The sequence below is a fragment of the Peromyscus eremicus genome, chromosome 16_21 (genome assembly GCF_949786415.1).
Source record: "Peromyscus eremicus chromosome 16_21, PerEre_H2_v1, whole genome shotgun sequence".
Classification (NCBI taxonomy): Eukaryota; Metazoa; Chordata; class Mammalia; order Rodentia; family Cricetidae; genus Peromyscus; species Peromyscus eremicus.
The window spans coordinates 399,511-420,951 of record NC_081432.1 but is presented as its reverse complement, the minus strand read 5'-3'; the positions used below and the strand labels follow the sequence as shown (position 1 = coordinate 420,951).

The following is a 21,441-nucleotide window of genomic DNA, read 5'->3' as shown; positions in this document are numbered from 1 at the left end:
ACAGACACCAACATGGCCCCAGAGGAGGCACAGACCACTGACATCTGCATGGCTTTAAGTGGTAAGATGGGCCATGGATATCAATGCAGCCCCTGGCTACAGGAGGAACATGGACCCAGACATGGCCTTCAGTCACAAAATAGCCCATGGACAGAAACATGGCTTCAGGAAGTGGTATAGACAATAGACGTTACACCTCCCTGCCCTCTGTGTCTAGTACCCCAGGCTAACCAGGCTCCACCTTTGTGTTTGTAGCCTGCCAGCAGCACTGCTGTCCACACTCTCTGTCTCTCAGCAGGCCAAGCAGCATGGACTGCAGCTGCAGTGGCTCCATGCTGGATGCTGGCTTACAGGGCCCAGGAATGGCCCTATTCAGTTATGACATGTTCCAGAGGGAGTTCCATGCCAGTGCACCCATCTGGGCTTAACTATTGAGCTTGTAGGCTGCAGACCAAACCACTGCCCATAGCTCTCTGTCTCCCAGCAGGGCAAACATCACAGGCTGTTCCTGTCCAACTCTGTCACTTCCTGTCTGTCTGTACAGACCTCCAGACTTCCATGGTTAACTAATGTTGGAATTTAAGGCATGTGCCACCATGCCTGGCTCTGTTCCCAATGTGGCCTTGAACTCACAGAGATCCAGACAGATCCCTGCCTCCCAAGTGATAGGAATAAAGGTGTGTGCTACCATTGCCTGACTTCTATATAGTGTCTGGCTTTTTCCTCTGATCCTCAGGTAAATTTTATTGGGAGTATAATGGGGGACACAATAATCACCATACCTGATGGAAGAGAAAGTGAGAAATAGCCTTGAACACACTGGCAAGAAGACTTTCTGAACAGAACACTGATAGCACAACACTAAGACCAGCAATTAATAAATTGAATCTTATGAAACTGAAAAGCTTCTGTAAGACAAAGGACACTGTCATTCAGACAAAATAGCAGCCTACAGAATGGGAAAAGGTTTTTACCAACTTCATATCTGATAGAGGGCTAATATCCAAAATATATAAAGAACTAAAGAAACAATATCAAAAACCAAATAATCCAATTAAAAATGGGGTACAAATCTAAACAGAGAATTCTCAATAGAGGAAACTCAAATGGCTGAGAAACACTTAAAGAAATGTTCCAACATTCTTAGTCATCAGGGAACTACAAATTAAAAGTACTTTGAGATTTCATTTTACACCAGTCAAAAATGGCCAAGATTAATAAAACAAATGGTAGCACATGCTGGCAAAAATATGGTGAAATAGCACCTTTATTGCTCATGGGAGTACAAACTTGTACAGCCACTATTAAAATCAGTGTGGTAGTTTCTCAAGATCCAGCTATACCACTCTTGGGAATATATCCAAAGACTCTACATCCTACTAGAGAGATACTTATCCATGTTCATTGCTGCTCTATTCGTAATAGCCAGAAGTTGGAAACAGCTTAGATGTCCACTAACTGATGAATGGACAATGAAAATGCGACATTTATATGATAGACTATTATTCAGTAGTTAAGAAAAATGAAATTCTCAGGTAAATGAATAAAGCTATAGAAATCACTCAGACACCAAGAGGCAAATATTATATGTTTTCTTTATGTGTGGATATTGGTTTTTAAGTCTTCTATACATGTGCTACAATCTGAACAAGTACCTAGGAGGTGTCTAGCGGGGAGAAGACGATCTCCCAAGGAAATAGAAATAGTATATATTGTTATAGAGAGACAGGGAGAACTAGAATAGGATTAAGTAGAGAAGGAGATGGAAGAAAAGGGCAAAGAACAGAATATGGGGAGGGACAACTAATACTAAAGGTCAAAGGTCATTAAAAAACAGTATGGAAATGTACTACTGTAGAAGCTTCCTAAAATATATACACCTATGAAATGAACCTAAAGTGAGTCACCAAATAATAGGGGAGACAATGTCCCAACTAGACATCTTATGCTGTCAAGTAAAACCTCCAGCACAAAGAATGGGGCCTATCTTTATGTGTCATCAGCCAAGGGGTCCTAAGGAAATCATCAAACATAACCAAGGCTATTGATCATTCTCCACAACCTGATGGTAAAGCCTTATTGCTGAAGACAACACTCATACATATCATCAAATATGGAGAATTAGAGCCGGTGCCTAACTAGAAGTTTGACTCCTACTGACAAGCATTCATGGTATTGTAATGACGCTGCATTTGACCAGAAGTAAAAGGCAATAATCACTATCTCCCAGCTATAAACCCTGCAATCTATCACAGTGACTTCTCTGTAAGGTAAACTGTTGTAATGGTTGCACGAATGTTATAGGAGTTACCAACCACTTTTTAAATAATTATATTTAAGGTCCACTCCATGATATGGAACCCATTCCTGCTGTTGCTAAAGTGTCCAAGAGCCTGAGATTAGATGGGTCATGGGCCTAGAGAAAAATCTATTACTATTATTCTGCTAAAGGAACACAACAGTAAAAAGACTTTCAGTGACACACTGCCAGACCTAGAGATCAGCCCTTCACTCAATTCTCATTGGAGAAACTTCTTGCAATAAATGGTAACTAATACAGAGACCCATAAATGGACAATGTGCAGAGAGTGTGGGACTTTGGAGCACTCTGTCCCAAATGGGATGTCTTCATCAAAGTCCTTCCCTCAAAGTTCAGGGATCTTTGTAGAAGAAAAGGTGGAAAGAGTCTAAGAGCCAGAATTGATGTATAACTCAAAAGAAATGGTGTCTTCCAGACACAGCAGGACTGATTTACCTATGAACTCACAAATACTGTGGCAGCATGCACAAGGCCTGCAGATGTTCAATCCAGATGGGGTTCCAGAACTGAGAGGGAGAAGTGGACACAGGCTCCTATATCTAACCAAGAAGCTATCTGCAATTGATACCCATTGGCAAAGGAAAAAAATCAGTTTTCTCCAATGCAGTCTTATAGGTGTATTAACCACACTTCAGAGCAGGCACAATGCCCAGTATTTGGTAAACACAAACTAAGTTCAATGGTGTCTTTGTATATTTTTCCCTCATTTTGCTTTATTTTTGTATTTTATTTTTTGTCTTATATCAGTCTTTTTCTTGTTTATTTCTATTTTTATGTTTCTTCTTTTCATTTATTTCAGAGAGAGAGAGAGAGAGAGAGAGAGAGAGAGAAAGAGAGAGAGAAAAAAACATAAAGTTGAGTGGGTAGGGAGATGGGGAGGATCTTGAAGGAATTAGGGGAGGGGAAAACATGATAAAATATACTGTATTGAAAAAGTGTTTTCAATTAAAAATAGCCATAAGAAATAAAATATTTTGGAATAAATCCAATGAAGAAAAACCTATTCTATGGCACTAATAAATTTTAGTGCTATAAATTTTAACTTTATACTGGAATAAAAGAAAAAAACTTGTATAAACAAATAAAACAAAAAACGATTCCTGCATTTTCATCCATGCATAGGAAGCTATTTTAGACCAAGGTGTTAATTGAACAAAGACAGCTAAACATGTTTCTGCCTAATCACTTCACAATTGCTCATCCCATTATCACTAGATCATATGCCTTGCTTTACTTCAAAGTTCATGAGTCAGTCATATTTTATATTTTTGTGACTCATGGATCTTTTAAAATAATGTCAAGACACAAACTAAGCACATCAGATCTTCAGCTCCTAGACGAGGTGATGCACCCCTAGGCTTGTGTTCTGCCTGTGCTAACTATCATCACTGTTGTCTCATGGGTATAGGGCATGTCCCTGCCTGATTGAAAACATCTGGCTAGATTCTGTAAACGTTTTCAACAATAGATTGCTATTGTTAAGTTAATCTGAAGGACAATCAGGATATTTACTAAAATAATAAAATAAGTAAGAAAAGACACTCAAAGTATTATTGTGAGTGCAACAGAAGATAATAAGAGTTTTTCACAGACTCTGAAGATGGCACAATGAGAAAACAAAACCTACTGGCCATCCTGACAACCTGAGTCTGGATATCTGAGACCAGGAAGCAGTGACACAGTGTCTGTAATCCCAGAATGCTTGCAGAAATAGGGAGGAGGAAACAGGTGAATCTCCAGAAGCAAGTGGGTCAGTTAGTCTAACCTAATCAATGACAAAGGGACCTATAGGAAGGCATTGCTGGCTGATACCTGCCTTGCCCCTTATGAGCCCTCATTGGCTCCAGAAGACAAATAATCAGAGTCTTTATTGATTACAGAAAACAGAGACCCAAATATCAAGGCAAAGGCCCTTTCCAATATCCTGATGAGCCCCCCTTTTCTGGACCACCATCTATGGCACCTCCCACCACAGCCTTTGAGCAGCTCTGCAATATCAGAGATACTGGGAACAACTGTTCCCAGTTTCCTCAGCCTCGATGGCCTGGGGATCCACAGCCTCCACCCATAGGGACCTTCCCTGTTATTCTAAGTGCAACAAGACAATTTCTGTTAGCCAGATATCCCTCTCAAGGATTTAAAAGGGTTATACCAACCTGTCTGGGAGGATGAAATTCATATCCCTTGGACCAAGTATGTTATACAGAATTTCAATAGCACCCTTTTAACTACCCAAGACTGCAAAGACATATGTCCATCCACTTGTCCCAGCCCTCTATTTGTACAATGGGAAGCCCTGGTTAGAGATGAATGTCAAATACAGGCTGGAAAAAATGAATTACATAATCAACAAATAGGAGCACAATAAGGACAACCCCCTTCCTCTATTAATAAACTGGAATTATGACCAGTTGTTCCGTCAGGGTAATTTTCCCACAGGAATACAAAGCCTCCCCCTCCTCAATCCCCAGATGCTTTGAACAGGTCTGTCTACTTGTGCTCCAAGCCTCGGACCTTTTGACTCCCCTGTCCACAGGACCTGGGGAGGCCTCTTCACTGACTTTAAAAAAAAAAAAACAAATAAAAGTATAAGTCAGTCTAGACAGAAAAGTAACAGAACCTATGGGCAAAGAAAAGCTACTAAATAATTTTGTCTGGAAAGGAATGACCCTGGAGCACAGACAGGCTTGTCACAGCCTAAAAAATAAACATTACCATAAATGGATCGTGGCTATTCAGGACATTGGGACTGCCTCATATCAGGCCTCCTCCCTTGCCAAAGCCTGTGCAGTCACAACATGGTCTAACTCAAAATGTTTTAAATGTAGAGAGACAGGACATTGGAAAGGGGTTGCTCAAAAAACAATTCAACTGCCTCTAAACCCCCTAAAACTGTTCCCCCACCCCAGTTGTAGCAAAGGTCTTCACTGGAGGAGGGACTGCAAATTCAAAACTGACAAAGAAGGCAAACCTCTACTGCCTGTAAACTACACAGTGGGCAGCCCTCAGCCCAGCCATTAAGAGGGAAAGGCCCACAAATCCATTGGGTCACTAACGTACCTAAAGATTCTCACCCCAAACTTTTGATTAAAATTGACAATAAAAATTTCAAATATCTGATAGATACAGGAGCAGACAAAACTAACCTAAGACAAGCCAAGTCTGCACACATTGGACCCTCTTACCCAGACTCCAACTAATGGGGGCAGGTGGTCTCTCTCAAGCATTCATAACCCAAGACTTTTATAGATGGGAGGACTCAGATGAAACAAATGGGACCATTAGATCCCTAGTGGCCAATGTGGCCACTAACTTACTAGAAAGAGATGTCCTAGAAGATTTTAATGTCCTTGCTACTGGGACATGAGAAAGTCTACCAAAGAAGATTACCAAAAATATTAAGATCAAAAGAACCCCCAATCTTAAGACTACTGTTGACTACCTCACTCCCTGCCTAGAGTGGATCACAGAAGATCCTGTCTGGGTAGAACAGTGGCCTTTAAACAGAGAGAAATTAAGTGTTTTATAACCAGTTAAACAACAATTAGACATGGGAAACATTCACCCCTCTAGAAGCCCCTAGAACACCCAGGTTTTTGTAATTAAAAAGAAAACTGGGACCTGGGGCTCCTCCAGGATCTGAGAGCAATTAATAAGAGTATGAAAATTTGGGGCTTACCTCAGTGCAGCCTCCCCTCAGTACAGCTTCCCCGTTGCCTCTGCCATACCACTAAATACCCCAATATTAGACATTAAAGATTGCTTCTTTTCAATATCACTCCATGAACAATATTGCAAGCATTTCCCCTTCTCAATACCCAAAATCAACAACTCAGGACCAGCTGATAGATATGAGTCATGCTCTGAAACAGAAAGAGTACTAGACCAAATAATTGCTGAGCATGGGGGAACTTGTATTGTCTTGGGAGAAGAATGATATTTCTTTGCCAATGTGTCCAATTCAGTGGAACAAAATGTAAAGACTCTTAAATCCCTATGCAAAGATCTCCTGACCTGGTATCAGCCCCAGGAATCTTTATCCTGGTTCCATAACCCCTTGTGTTCCTGGCTCTTACCCTTTATCTGTCCTCTGATTATAATACATTTTATTTTGTTGCTTGCCCCCTGCCTTATTCAATTCCTCCAGTGACAGATCACCACCATTGCTAAAATTACCTCCAATCAGGTCATGATTCATTATTAGGCCCTGGACCCTTCTTACACAGGTGACAGGTTCTCAGAGCTTTTGATGACACCTCCATTATAAAATAAAACAGGGAGAGATATTAGATCAGCCAGCATTGCTGGCTGATCAGAGGTTGCAGCCTTGTGATAAGAGTGTGTCACTTAATGCAAATTAGGGTTTGTTCCCAGGCTCCTCAATCCTATATATTCCTCATACTCTGGAATAAAGTTGAGCTGTTTTACTGAAAGTAGTCTTCTGAAGGGCTGTCTCCATTCATACTCACTGGCCACATACAAAGCTTTCTGTTGCCGCTTGCTTCTGCACCTTTGCCCTCATGGACCGGTGGCCAATAGGCCAAGAGGGAAAAGGAGAGATAGCCACAAGACCTTGTCTCAAAAAGGTAGAAAGACAAAGACCAGCATCCAAAGGTTGCTCTTTGACTTCCACATGGGCAATGTGGCACATGGCACATGTACCTGCACTCATATACTCTAACATACAAAAGATTCTCTATGAATATCTGCTGTATGAAATAACAAATACCTGTTAAATGGATAAAGAAACATGGCCAGATATTGCTCATGGTCATGCATTCATTATTTTGGAAATTAATACCTTCAAACTGGCAAGACAATTGAGTATTTTGTACACTTTGATCCAATAATCCGATTTCTTTAGAATTAGGAAGATAAGAAGCTTCCCTCCCTCTACCCCCTGCAACACATGGTCATTTGTCTATGTGATTATGACTGGCCTAGAACTTACTATATAGACCAGGCTTGCCTAAAAATTATGACAGAGGTCTGCTTGCCTCTGCCTCCTAAGTACTTGGACTACATTTTAAAAATGACTTATGAGTAAACAAAAATTGATAGTAAGTGATACAAGTTAAAGAATTAAAGCTTAAATGAATTTTTATATTAATTACAATAAATACTTGGCACACAAGAGAACTATAGTAATTAAATTATGTATATGTGCACAAAAATGGCATACATGCTTGTGCTAATCCTTAAAATTTGTATATGGAAAGACAGAAAGTAAAACAAAACTTTGAAGTAAGTAATAAATATTAAAAAATTATGATGCATCTGGTGAATTCACTAACAGTAAATATAATTATTCTTATTATTATTATTATGATGTGACCATCAACATGCTTTCAAAAGCCATGTTAGGATTACTGGTAAGTTCACAGTTGCATCAATGTGCCAATGGGCTGGGAGAGTTAGGAAGAATTGGGTCTATATTTCTAGATTTTAATCATACTTTTTAGTAACTTGAAAGAACAGTGAACTTAATGACATAGGTTAAAAGAATCATATCAAATTTTACTATGCAATGTGTTTATAATATACTTTATCTAGAAAATATCTTGGTATCCTTAATACTAAAACTAGTATATTCAAAATACTAAAAACACTGTGTCTGGTTTTGGTAGCCACTAACAAAAGAACAAAAATGATTTTTTCCCAATGAATTCTTCACTTAACAGTAACTTCCTTACAGCTCCCTTCAAGGACTCATTCCTCAGACTGTAGATAACAGGGTTGAGTGTTGGGGGTAGTACTGTGTAAAAGATAGAGAACAAGAAATCTAGAGCAGTTGGAGACTCTGAGGTTGGGTTTAGATATGCACAGGAGCCTGTGGAAAGAAACAATGAGACAACAAAAAGGTGGGGCAGGCAGGTAGAGAAGACCTTAGACTGCCTTCAGCAGAGGGCATCCTGAGAACTGTGGAGAATCTGTGGACATAGGAGAGGACAATCCCAACAAAGCAGGCAAAGGCCATTGCAGACAGGAAATAAGACACTTCCATTACTACAAGGTAATCATTAGAACAGGAGAGCTTGAGCAACTGGGGGATGTCACAGAAGAACTGGTGGATTATTTTGGCCCCGCAGAACCTGATAGAGAATGTAGTTGTTGTATACAATGTTCCCGAGATGCCTCCACTTAGCCACACTGCTGCCACAGACCACATGCACTTCCTGGGATCCATGATGACCTCATAGTGCAGTGGGAAGCAAATGGCCACATAACGATCATATGACATCACTGTGAGAATGGCCATCTCACTCCAGGCCAAAGCTGTGAAGAAAAAAACCTGAAGCATGCACTGATTATATGAAATGTATCCATTGCCTGCCAGGGAATTCTCAATATTACTGGGGAACTGTGACAGAAAGGGATGAGAGGTCCAGAAGGGAAAGGTGCTTCAGGAAGTAATACATTGGAGACTGGAGCTGCCGGTCCAGTGTGGTGATGGTGATAATGATAAAGTTACCTGCTGATCCCAATAGGTATGTCACCAAGAAGAGCAAAGCATGCAAGATCTGTAGCTCATGGTTGTCAGAGAACCCCATTAGGAGGAATCCACTCATTGTGGTAATATTTCTCACAAGCATCTTAGGACTAGAAATTGTAGTAGCAGCTGAAGAATAAAATGATATAGTAAATGCAGTATACAGGTACTGAGGAATTATTTATTTTATCATCAGTATTTATTTCAATAATTACTGTCTCAATTGATAAATACATATATATCAAACCAGCTATACTCTAGTTGTTGGGCAACTTAAGTAAGAACACATTTTTCTCATGTCCATGGAGCTCACACTATCTACTCATAAACCAGTAGTTAAGGTAAATGTACATGTGGTCCATCACTGGTTCTCTTAAGGAATGTAGCTGTGTTTGCCCTGTGAAAAAGCACTATTCCATTGCCACAATAGAAACCCATTACTTTTGTAATAGATGGGTTATGGATGAAAGGTTTTTGAACATGGGACTGGTTATGTATAGACAGGACAGGGTACCATTTTAGCAGATGGAATAGGCATTTATAGGGAATATGCCAGGAATTAAAATATAGTTTGGTTGTCCACTGGAAATAGCTATTTTCTTTAGCAAACAATACTGTCATTACAGAGAGTCTGTTATTGTAGAACCAAGTGTAAAAATGAATAGATGTATTGCTCTTAAATAACCATGCAGCAGTTATTGAAATCAAGAACAGAAAAAAAAACTTGTGCAAGGGGAATACTCACATGCCACTCTAAATTTAGATATCTTATTTCATTTTATGGCATTTTAAGGGACAAGCAGCATCTATTTGAACTGCTGTCCATACTAATAGCCTTTGCATGTAGCCATCAAATAGTTACTAGCACTTCCAAAAATCAAAGACGATTTCAAAGACACACAGTGAGTTCTTGAGGTGGTTTAAGATGTGGAGGAAAATGGCCAACATCCAGTGCCTAACTTCAATAAGAGACTGGAAAATTAAAGTCATTTATGTTTCAGATAGAAGAGAAGTCATGTTTTAGTTCATGATCCTTTGCTTTGATATTTGAGGGGTTAAAAATAACCTATCAATCTTCCCTTGCAAGATGCATGTTTATGTTTGAGCATTGATGAGAATTTAAAAGTGTCAGCTTTCTGAATGTTTTTTTCCATTAATGAGTTCTAGGCAACAAGAGCAAACATGCTCTGTCAGTCTTTTGAGGTTTTAAGTTCTGTGAAGTATCACCATATATTTTCTTGTGTCTACTTATAATTCATATGCTTAGAAATGCAATCACAGAATAAAAAAAGGTCACCCTTTTCAATCTTGAGGCATTTTCCATGTAGTGCCATCTCTCTTGAGACAGAATAAACTCACTCCACCTCCCTCATATCTCTTTTGCAAAGAACGAACTTGATACCAAATCATTCCAAACCTACATCAAATTACTTGACAGGATGTTTGAGTTTGATTATGAAAATGGTTTTAGAGCCAAGCAAGACATGAGAAAAAGAATCCCAGGAGCTGTGGCAGTACCATGCTGAATTCAAACTGGTGTGGGCTTCATAAAAATTTCCTCCACCTAAAGGAAAATAAAACGCTGTTAAAAAAAAAAAACTAGGTAAATTGTTTCATATGATATAACTCTTGTGTCTGAAAGTCTCTTGTCTCCTGCTCTGTGTACCTCAGTCATAACTATAATCCTTTTAGAATATCCTCATACTGTGTGATTTCTTCAAAACCTCATGTTCTACAATAGAAATCAGTGCAAACTAGAGATCTCACTTACATTTCTCACAGTTTTCTTCTTTCCAAATTCTGCTTCTTTGATAGTATTTTTACTTGATGTTGGTAAAATGATAAACATGTCCATAATCATTGTTCATAATAAATTTTTATATTCATTTAATCTTAATATTTTAATCTGACAAATCATACAGTACACTTGGAGGTAACAAGGCTGAGTAATATTGATCATTCATATAAATAAGAGAGGAGGCATGTTTATATCCTTCCTAAAACAGGTCTCATTTGATCTACACAATTTCGTCAGTTTGGAGTTAAGCATTTTAATAGGAAAACATTAAGAGTTAGTTGCTTAAATAACAGAATTGGCATCTGAGCAATAAAAATTCACACATATCAAAAAGGACACAGGGACAGGGTCACCATCACACTTAGCATGTTCGTCTCAGGCTGTCTCTCTTGCTGACATCTGAGAGCTGTTGAAGAAGTGCTTTAATAGTTACAGAATTGTCACAAATGCAAGAATGTAAAATGCTAACTTTTCTCATTCATTGGTCTTCTCATATGGCCCTTTATTATGTCTATATGAATTTAAAATATTCTGTTTATTATCAGTAACGTATCCTTGCTTACTTGTTATATAGTTTTGCTTTTCCAAACTAAGATTATAAGGTTGTGTTAGAATTCCCATAAAATATTTATTTTTCCTCATCCAAGTTTGTAAAACTCACTCCAGAATGTCCTCTTGTGTGTGCAGCTCCCCAAGCTGTTCTGCACCTTCTGATATTTCTTGTCCACAACTGCAGATTTGAAACCATATTATGTCCTTGGAGAGCAATTGTGTTGAGCTGCTTTTTTGTGGGGAGGGGTGTGTGTGCGTGCACTATCTTCTGAAATGGAAGTTTGGACTTACACAAAGTTACTTTGTCCCTGTGCCACCTGGGACATGGAGTCACTCAAATTTCCACACAGCTGGTGAGGGATTTTGTGAGCTTGGGTTTTAGTGTTCTGTCTCAGTGGTTTTTAGTCTTTAGCAGACCTGTAAATCTCCCAGAGAGCTGGTTACAGCTGAAAACCCTGGGCACCACACTGAGTGTTTCTGATTTGGCCATTGCAGGCAATAGCTCCCAGACCTGCTAGTCTGAACACAACAGGTGGAGGGCTACTGTGTAGCTAAAATGTGCATTTCTGAGAGGACAAAAGAAAACGTAAATATTCATGAAAATACTTGAGTCTCTACAAAGTCTTTTGAAAATTTAGAAATCAGCTTTGATCTTTACCTTTCTCCTAGAAATTCTCTTTTAACATTTTTTTAAATTGAATCTTTGGGTATTTCACATCATGTATCTCAATCCCACTCATTTCCCAGTCCTTCCATGTCTGCCCTCCATCCTAGCAACCTTCCCCCAGAAATAAAATAAAAATAAAAATCGAAAATTAAAAGGTAGGAAAAGATAAGAAAAAAGCATCTCACCTACCCCTCTGGGCAATGACCTGCTACTCTGTTAACCATAGCCTTCTCCACATCTGTCTTGTCTCCAGTTCTGCAGTGTATGTGCCAGCTCGCTCCTCCTTCTTTCACATCTCTCCATCACATATTCATTCATTGTAGTGGCACTGGTAACTGTGATGTGTCACCCAGTATACCCATTTGTCTAAACAGCTTGGCTTGCAAATGTTCATTACAATGAGTTGTTGATCTGTTTCAAGGCCCCTGGCTTCTGTTGCAGCATCAATACCGGACCCTCACTGAGACTCCTCTCTGTTGTCCTGCTGTTGCCCTGAGTCATGGATATCCTTTGGCTATGGTTCTGCCAGTTCTCCATTGCCCATGCCAGCTCCCATGTCTATACCATTGGGGTTAGATCTCCCACACCACTATGGCCAGCTTTCCCATACCCATACCACCATCTTGTGGTGGCTGGTGAGGGGTGGGGCCAGCTCTCCTGCACCCACACCATCAAAGTGTCTGGATGGGTTCAACTATGATGAGCAAGTTTGTGGTGGAGAGATGAGAGAGAAAAAGGAGCTGTGCAGTGGATAGAGGTAGAACTGGAGAGGTGTAACTGGAGAGGTGTTAGAAGGTCTTACTGATAAAAACAAACCAGGTATTTGGATGACGCTGAAAGATCAGAGAAACAGAACAAGCTACAGCCAACTTCACCTCACCAATTCCTCTGCTGATCTTGTTTCCCCAAACTGGAAGCCTCTCTGTCCTCATCCAGATGGATCTCAGCTGAACTGCTGCTAAAAGCTAAAAGCTTAAAAAGGCTCTAGTTCCTGGTCCTCATGCCTTATATACCTTTCTGCTTCCTGCCATCACTTCCTGGGATTAAAGGCATGTGTCACCATGCCTGGCTGTTTCCAGTGTGGCTTTGAACTCAAAGAGATCCAGACAGATCTCTGCCTCCTGAATGCTAGGATTAAAGGCATGTGCTACCACTACCTAAACCTATGTTTAATATAGTAACTGTTCTGTTCTCTGACTCCCAGATAAGTTTATTGGGGTGCACAATATATCAACCACAGGGAGGGTCAGCTGTGAGAAACAGGCTAATGTGGGTGGCCTGTGCTTCCACCAAAGGCCATGTCTGGGTCCATGGCCCTGCCACAGCCAAGTACTGTGTTGATATCCATGGCCTTTGTTCACAACAAAAGCCCCATGGATGTTTGTGGTCTGGGTTCCTGCCTGAGGCCATGTTGATGTCAGAGGGACATGCTGAGCTGACCCCACGTCCCCTCACTTGCCACTGTACTCAGGAATTTCATTTTCTCAGGAGTTATTTTGGTCATCAGTTATGACTACTCAGGATAGCAAAATCTCTAGGGAATCCTGGGATATATTTAGCAAAAATGCCTAAAATACTTTACAAAAACTTTTAATTGAAAATAAAGTAAGCTTACAATACTGTTTAGGAAATTTTAGTTCTCTTACCACTTTAGTAATAGATACTATTAGCATTTTGCAGCAACAATGTATGACTATGTTTCTACATATTGAAACAAAATTACTCCAAAGATTACTTCTAAATGGTATGATTACATACTCATTATGAATTTTAAAAAATATTTACTTATTTTCTTTTTAAAATTAAACTATAATTACATAATTTCCCCCTTCCTTTTTGTTCCTCCAACTTCTCTATGTACCTCATCCCACTTTGCTCCCTCTGGAAACTATGACCTCTTTTTCCCTAGTTGTCATTGTTCACACATACACAGACAACTAAATATATAAATACAACTTTCTTAGTCTGTTAGGTATTATTTGTATGTATATGATTTCAGGGCTCACCTCTTGGCTTTGGATAACTGAGTGGGGGGACTCATCCCTGGAGAGGACTATTTGTCCTGCTCTCAGAACTCCTTTGTTGCCTGTAGTTCTTTGTCTGTGGATGGGTCTCTGTGAGATTTCCCTCCTCCATTTTAACATGCCTATTAGTATTGTAGCTCTTCAAGTCTTGTTTAGACAGCCCTATTATTGTATATCATGGGTAAAGGTTCTCTGTCATTTCTAGGAGACACTCTCTCACAGCAGCTTTCCTGGTCCTCTGGCTCTTACTGTCTGTCTGCCCCCCATGATAGTCCCTGAGCCTTAGGTGCAGGCATTGTGTTATAGATGTATCAACTGGGACTAGGGACCCCACCACCAATTTTTCTCTGTAGTTTGACCAGTTGTGTTTTTCTGTAATGGTCTCTTTTTGTTGCAAAGAGAAGTTTCTTTGATGAGAGTTGAGAGCTACAGTTGTCTGTGGATATAGTAATAGTTATTTGGAATGCCGTTAGGAATTATGCAGATTTAATAAAGTCTTCATAGCAGGTTCTTCCCCAAGATCCATGAATTCACCAGCCCTGGTTCGTTTGCTGGATTTTCAGTATCAGGCATGATTTTCCTCCTGTTGACTAGGCCCTTCAAGTTCAACTAGAGAGCTGTTGATTACCACCAAGATATGGGTGCTACTGTTGTGCCTTTAAGATTAGTGTGTCACGTTAGTTAGTTGTCCTTGTTGTTCATAGACATTGTAGCTGGATAGGACTGTTGTTTGCTTCCCTCCCTTGGAAGCTTGCACAACTCCTCCTCCATACTGTGAAAGCTATCATAGAAAGTTTTGGGTCAGATGCAACTCAGATTCTCGGTATTGAGTCTGAAGTAAATAGTGTCTTCAGTAATAGGGACTTAACTTCCACCTCTGGGATGTAAACACGTGCAACAACATAGCCCATACTATTTTGGGAGACTCCTGGGGTCCCCTGACTAATGCCTGGAAAGGGGTTTTCTCATGCCTGGTATTGCAGTTTTTGTTAGATAGTCTGTGGCTCTTGAGGGAATTTTGTCAGGCCATGTAGGAAAACTTCATTAGAAATAAATATGCATATACACAAAGACTTTTATGTATTGTACGTAATTTAGGTGAGTAAACAAGAATATGATTCCTTATGGCTTTATCACACCTTCTTTGTGTACTTTATCCTCCTCTGTTGTATGATATTTTGTTCGTGTTCTGACAAATAAAGCTTGCCTGGAGATCAGAGGGCAGAGCTAGCCACTAGATAACCATAGAGGCCAGGAAGTGGTAGCACACACTTTTAATTCCAGCACTTGGGAGGAGGAAGCAGGAAGATCAGGAGTTCAAGGCCACCCTGGGCTACACAAGATTGAACCAGTTTAAAAGAGAAACATATCCTGGTGGTGGTGGTGCAGGCCTTTAATCCCAGCATTAGGGAGGTGGAGATAGGAATATAAGGCGGGTGGAGACAGGATCTCGGCTGGATTCAGTCTGAGGATTTGTAGGGGTAAGAAGTCTCCCAGGGGCTGGCTGCTCTGCTTCTCTGATCTTTCAACTTTCACCTTAATATCTGACTCTGGGTTTTTATTGTTAAGACTAATTAGGATCACACTACACTCCTCCCTTGCTTTCCTTCTGTAGTATAGTCATATTTTGAAGGCCATGTAGCATTTGGCTTGTACTACCCATCACACTTTGTAGGAAATTTTATTATTTGTAGACTTAAAAATTATGTTTGAATGTCTGTTCTGAACCAGGCTCCTTTTCAGTTTCTTTTCATACAGATAACTTTAGTGAGTAGGGTTATTTTTTATTTATTTTTATTTATGTATATGTATGTATGTTTATGTGAGTTTGTGAGTGCACATGAGTGCAGTGCCCATGGTGCTGAGAAGAAGGTATTGGGATTCTCAGTGCTGGAGTTACAGGCAGGTGTGATGTGCTCTGTGTGGGCACTGAATTCAAGTGCTTTTAACCACTGAGCAATCTCTTCAAACTCACCTAAGATGGCTTTATCCTAAATATGAAAATGTATAGGGACAAAAGTTGCTACAACCTGAAAAAGCACAAAGCCAGAGAACCTATGTCATTGATTCTGAATATTTTGATGAAGCTATGATAATTAAACAGACCATGGGTACTGAATGAAGATTAAATATTTAGAACAAAATCATAACAACCAGACAGATGATACATAAATTGTATTACATTAAACTGAGAATTTCCTTGTTTGAAATATGTGCTCTGTTTTGAAATTTACTGATTGTTAATTTGTATGTTTATAATATTCTAAAAGTCCATGATAATTTTCATCCAGTATTTAAAATTCACTCTTATTTCATTAATCTTAGAAAATATAACTCCATATGCAATGAGACTAATAAGGGACATACTGTTAATTTAATGATAAAATACTATTTATAAAATGTGAGAAACATCTAAACTGGTATTTTTATTTCTTCTTTTTTAATATATTATTTTTTATTTTATGTGCATTGTTATTTTGCCTGCATGTATGTCTGTGTGAGGATGTCAGATCTTGGAGTTACAGACAGTTGTAAGCTGCCATGTGGGTGCTGGGAATTGAACCCTGGTCCTCTGGAAAAGCACTCAGTGCTCTTAACCACTGAGCCATCTCTCCAGCCCCCTAAACTGGTATTTTTAATTTTTCCCTTTTAGTAAACATATATTCTTTTCTCGTACTGTATTAGTTAGGGTTTCTTTTGCTGTGAAGAGGTACCATGACCATGGCAACTCCTATAAAGAAAAACATTTAATTGGAGTGGCTTACATTTTCAGAGGTTTTGTCCATTATTATTATGGTGCTACATGGTTGCATGCAGGCAGACATGGTGCTGCAGCTGAGAGTCCTACATCTTGATAGGAAGGCAACAGAAAGTGGTCTTTTTCATTGGGTGTGGTTTGATCCTTAAACTTTCTCAGAAGCACTCTATCTTTCTATTTTTAAATGGACATTTTATTTTAGTATATAACAAAACTAGCAAACAAAATACATGCCATTTTCCAATTTAGTGGTATGATGAAACTGCCTTTAAATATTTGTGTGTGTGTGTGTGTGTGTGTGTGTGTGTGTGTGTGTGTGTGTTTATGTATTCTTTATGTCAATTTTCCTTAGGTGAAGCCATCAAATAATGACTTTTTGTTGATAACTGACTCCCAGGAAAGACACTGGCCATCAGAGACAGTGATTTCTTGGAGAAAGCTTTAATGTAAAGAATATTTTCATAGGCTCAGAACACCCCAAGAGAAAGACTTGGGTTTAATGTGATCTATAACTCAGAGGATGGAGTGATCAAGTTCCAGTTAATGATCTTGAGTTTGGTTTTTGGCAGATGAAAAATGACCAAAGTGTTCATTGCTGTATGAGGGTCAATGGGTTGTTAATGGGTCTCACCTTTCTGCATATTAACTTTATGTCAGTTCTAGACATTAGAAGGAAAGCTGCTGGTTTGCTGGTTTGAAGTTTTATTCTAAACCATGTTTAAAAAAAAAAAACTGAGAGGAGGGTGCTAAGTAAGTCGTCTCCCTAGCACTGTTTTTTGTGAGAAATATGAATCTTAAGATTAAAACAGTCTAGTACCATCTCTTCCAAAATAGTGCAGACTCAGTCTGCCTGTCTCACACTCTTTTTTTTATATTGAACTCACCATCTCAGTATTCCATTTCTACAGTTTTGCCTGAGAAATGTCTATTTTAAGATTGTAATAAAGAATCAATAAATTAAAAGTTTCAAAGTATACTTAGCCACCACACTAAAAAACGTCTTGGTTTTTAACCTGTAAGTAAGAATCATATATTTAATCTATCTTAAGTATCTTAAATTTAATCTATCTTCAGATTTAATGGTTTTAATCAAAGCTACAATCCACATAATATAAAGTCAGAGCAGCTAAATACTACAACCTTGTGTCTAACATTATAGTTCTCATTTCTGCTCTGTTGTAATTGGCGAAATTATAAACAGAATTATTGTTCATTTTAACGTTCATTTCTGTCAAATTGTAGAAGGGGTTGACAAGACTAAGGATCTAAACAGTTAATTCTTTTTGGCGCTGATTTTTGTAAGACAAAAACAGTGGTAGATAATTTTCATTAAAAAATTATTTGATCTACACAAGTAGTTTCATTTTTTGCTGAGTTAAATTTAAGAAATATTTTCTAGGAAAAATTTAAGTTTCAAATAATAATTTTTATAATAATATTGAGATATGAACGTTGATCAGTAGCCTTTGTGATGCACGTTGTTTTCTTACTCCCGAGAAATATAACCATCAAACAAAGGCGTGAACGACTTTGGGAAAAACAGTTTTCTTCAACATGTAACACTGAAAACTTTTTCTCCCCTAATTACCTCAGAGAGTATTTTTAAAATTCATTTTACTGATTCCTGGTTTACATAAACATGAAATATCAACCTCTCCTATTTATGGCTCTCTTAAATATTATTTTAAAACTCTTACATGGATCACATATGTGGCTTTTATTAACTTACTCATTTTCAGTAAGGTAAGCTTGATTGAATTATGTCCTTCTGTTCCAAGCTCCATTTAAAGAATTAAGGTACTGTTACTGGAATTCTGGCACCAGTCCACTAGCCAATTGTAAGGAGTAGTTTGGCCCAAAGGGTGGAGTTTTTACTGGAGGGTATATGACCCAAATAAAAGGTGGAGTGTGCACTGTCCTGGAAGCCCACCCCTGATCCTTGTGATCCCTGCCTATGCCCTGGAACTTCCTGGGCATACATGGGGCAGTATGCAGTTGGGAGGGGCTTGGTCCTACCTCAACTGAATGTACCAGGCTTAGCTGTCCCCCTCATGGGAGAACTTACCCTCTTGGAAGAGGGGATGGGTCAGGGATAGGGGAAAAGTAGGGGTTGGGGGAGTGGGAGGAAGGATGAGAGAGGAATCTGTCGTTGGTATGTAAAATGAATAAATTTAAAAAATGTAAAAAATAAAATAAAATATAACTGTTTATCAATGATTAAACTCAAAGGGAAATGGATGTAAAAGATAACTCTGTTCTGTCACAGTTTATCAATGATGACTAAAAGAGGAAGTGAAACACATGTCCAAAACCAAAAATGATATGATCTATGTTTTGGAACAACATGAATCTATCCCTGATTACTGGATTCCGCATAAATGAACATTCTGTCTACTAGTCAGTCAGGCTGCAAGATTCTCCCAACCACTCTGCCTGACTCACTTCCTCCTCACCAGCACCTTACATCCTCTTGGGACCTGTCAAATTGCTAGGGCTGGCCCCAGGCATCTCTGTCTGTTCTTTATTTCTTTTATTATCTCTGTCTATATGTATCTCTTCTGTCTCTCTTGATGTATTCTTTCTAACTTTCCTTCTATATATTTCCTCGTGTTTTCCTTCTCTCATGTCTTTTTCCTTTACAGCTTATAAACCCCAGTAGAATCTTTCAAGCAATATAAAAATTACGATATGGTTACAATCTATTTTTTAAGTGAATGATTACAATGAATAAAAATAAAAAAGTATGTTTTCCATTTACCTTACATGATTAAACATTTTATGTATTACAGGTAAAAAACAAGTTGTCTCAAGAACCCACATACATTCATACCCAAGCAATTTGTTATAGATTAACAGAGTGTAAGTAAGCAAGGTATTTTCCTCAGCCAGTTCTTTGACTGGCAGACTGCATTTTGTAATTACAAAGAAAGGATCAATTATTTTATTATTTACCGCTATTATTATAAGAGATCTTAGAAGAATCACAAATCTAAACTTTTATATATAAAAAAATAATCAATCAGCTCTATTTTAAATCCTCAGGGTGCCCACTCATCAACAGTTTTTTTTTATATATATCAGGAAGCTGAGGGCAGAAATGAGTACATGTAGTTAATCATCACCCTTGATCACCAGCCCATCCTAGCAAGGTAGGTACATCAACCAGCAATAGCCAGGCTGTCATTGTTCTTGCTTCTTGACCTCAATGAGTGCCTTGCTCAGCTATTAAAAGTATGCTTTTTAAAATTGTTTTCCAAGATTTTTTACCTCAAAGCCGTTAACAAAAACATCTTAACTTAACCTTAAGTCATTGTCTAAAGTTTTGTTTTAGCTATGATGCACACTGAAACCCATGAACACATTTCCCAACATTAAGATCAAAAGAGCTTGAGCTAGCTGGGCTTATGGGACTCAATTTTTTAAATTAATTAACCTAAGACACAGTCTATACATCTCCTCAAGAGAAACTAGGTGTGTGACATTTCCTTGTTCTTATTTTTTATCCTCTGCAGCCCCTGCTTTACCAGGGGCAGGGGCAGCACTATATCCTACATTTAACCTCTATCACAATCCATCACTGTATTTATTAAAGACCGTCAACCATCAAAATCCTATTTAAACTAACACTATTATTGTATAAAAATCATTGCTTCAGTTAAGCAGTACAGCTTAGGAGGAAATCAACTTCATAATAATCCACAAGTAAAAATGTCCAGTAGAATGGGATGTTTCCATGAGATAATCATACCACATTAGGGTTAGTGGGGATCTCCCCTTGCCCATTCACACCATGCTAGATACCAGACAAAAATCGCAGCAGCAAACATGTAAAGACACAGCAGTAGCAAGAGACATTCTGGGGCCAAGGCTCTTGGGGCCTTGCCTATCAGAGAGTCACCCATCAGAGCTTTGCTTCCTGGTGGGCTGACTTCCAGAACCTCAACTGCCACCTGATGCTCCTCTGACATGGCCACTGACACTGTAGTCCCTTTGTATCAGATGAGGGGAAGATTTAATTTGAGCCTTTTCAGTGATGGAAAAGACAATTCTTGGTACCTACTTCATTAGTGAGTTGTAATCATATGTCCCTACCTTTATGATCATATGTACACATACAAATTATACTTGAGAACCAAAGCATTTATGTTGTTAAACATATTGGTAACTGCCTATTAGAAAAAAACAATGTGAATCATAATTTTAGCAATTTTTATTTGAAAAATGTCAAAAAATTAATTTCTCTAAATTTTGTTCCATCATTAGTAATAAGGGAAAATGTAGTAAAACTAAGAATTGGTTCACTTGGATTTGGAAAAGAATATATAGAAAGCATGTGAATTTTGCTAGGGACTGAATAAATTATGGAAATAGTTACTATATACTTTAATAGCAAGAAAACCTTGTAGCTTCTTAAGAATGATAGGAAACTTGACAGTCTATAGAGAATTATGTACAACAACAGGGACCGAATATCATATAGACAAAATCAGTTTACCTAATGGCAGTCTGAAATGTATTTATTAAAATTAACTTTAATTTGATCATGTCACCACTAACTCTTCTTTCCCTCTTATTTCCTGGGAATCCCTAAACATTATTTGAAATAATATTGGAATTGAAGGAAAGAAGGAAGGTCATACATATCCTCACTGGTCAATCATCTTTCATTTGATAGAATTATTTCTGAGAAGGATATATATATATATATATATATATATATATATATATATATATATATATATGGAACACTGAAACAGAATCCTAGAAGAAATCTAATTCATCTCTCCTCTAATGTAGAGCATAGTGGCAATGTCTCTTAATTTGTTGTCTCT

At 38.4% G+C, this 21,441-nt stretch overlaps 1 pseudogene; it reads right to left on the bottom strand.

Annotated features, from left to right (window-relative positions):
• Window positions 1–7,950: 7,950 nt before the first annotated feature.
• Window positions 7,951–8,913, bottom strand: LOC131893739 (olfactory receptor 14J1-like; annotated as a pseudogene).
• Between the last annotated feature and the right edge of the window lie 12,528 nt (window positions 8,914–21,441).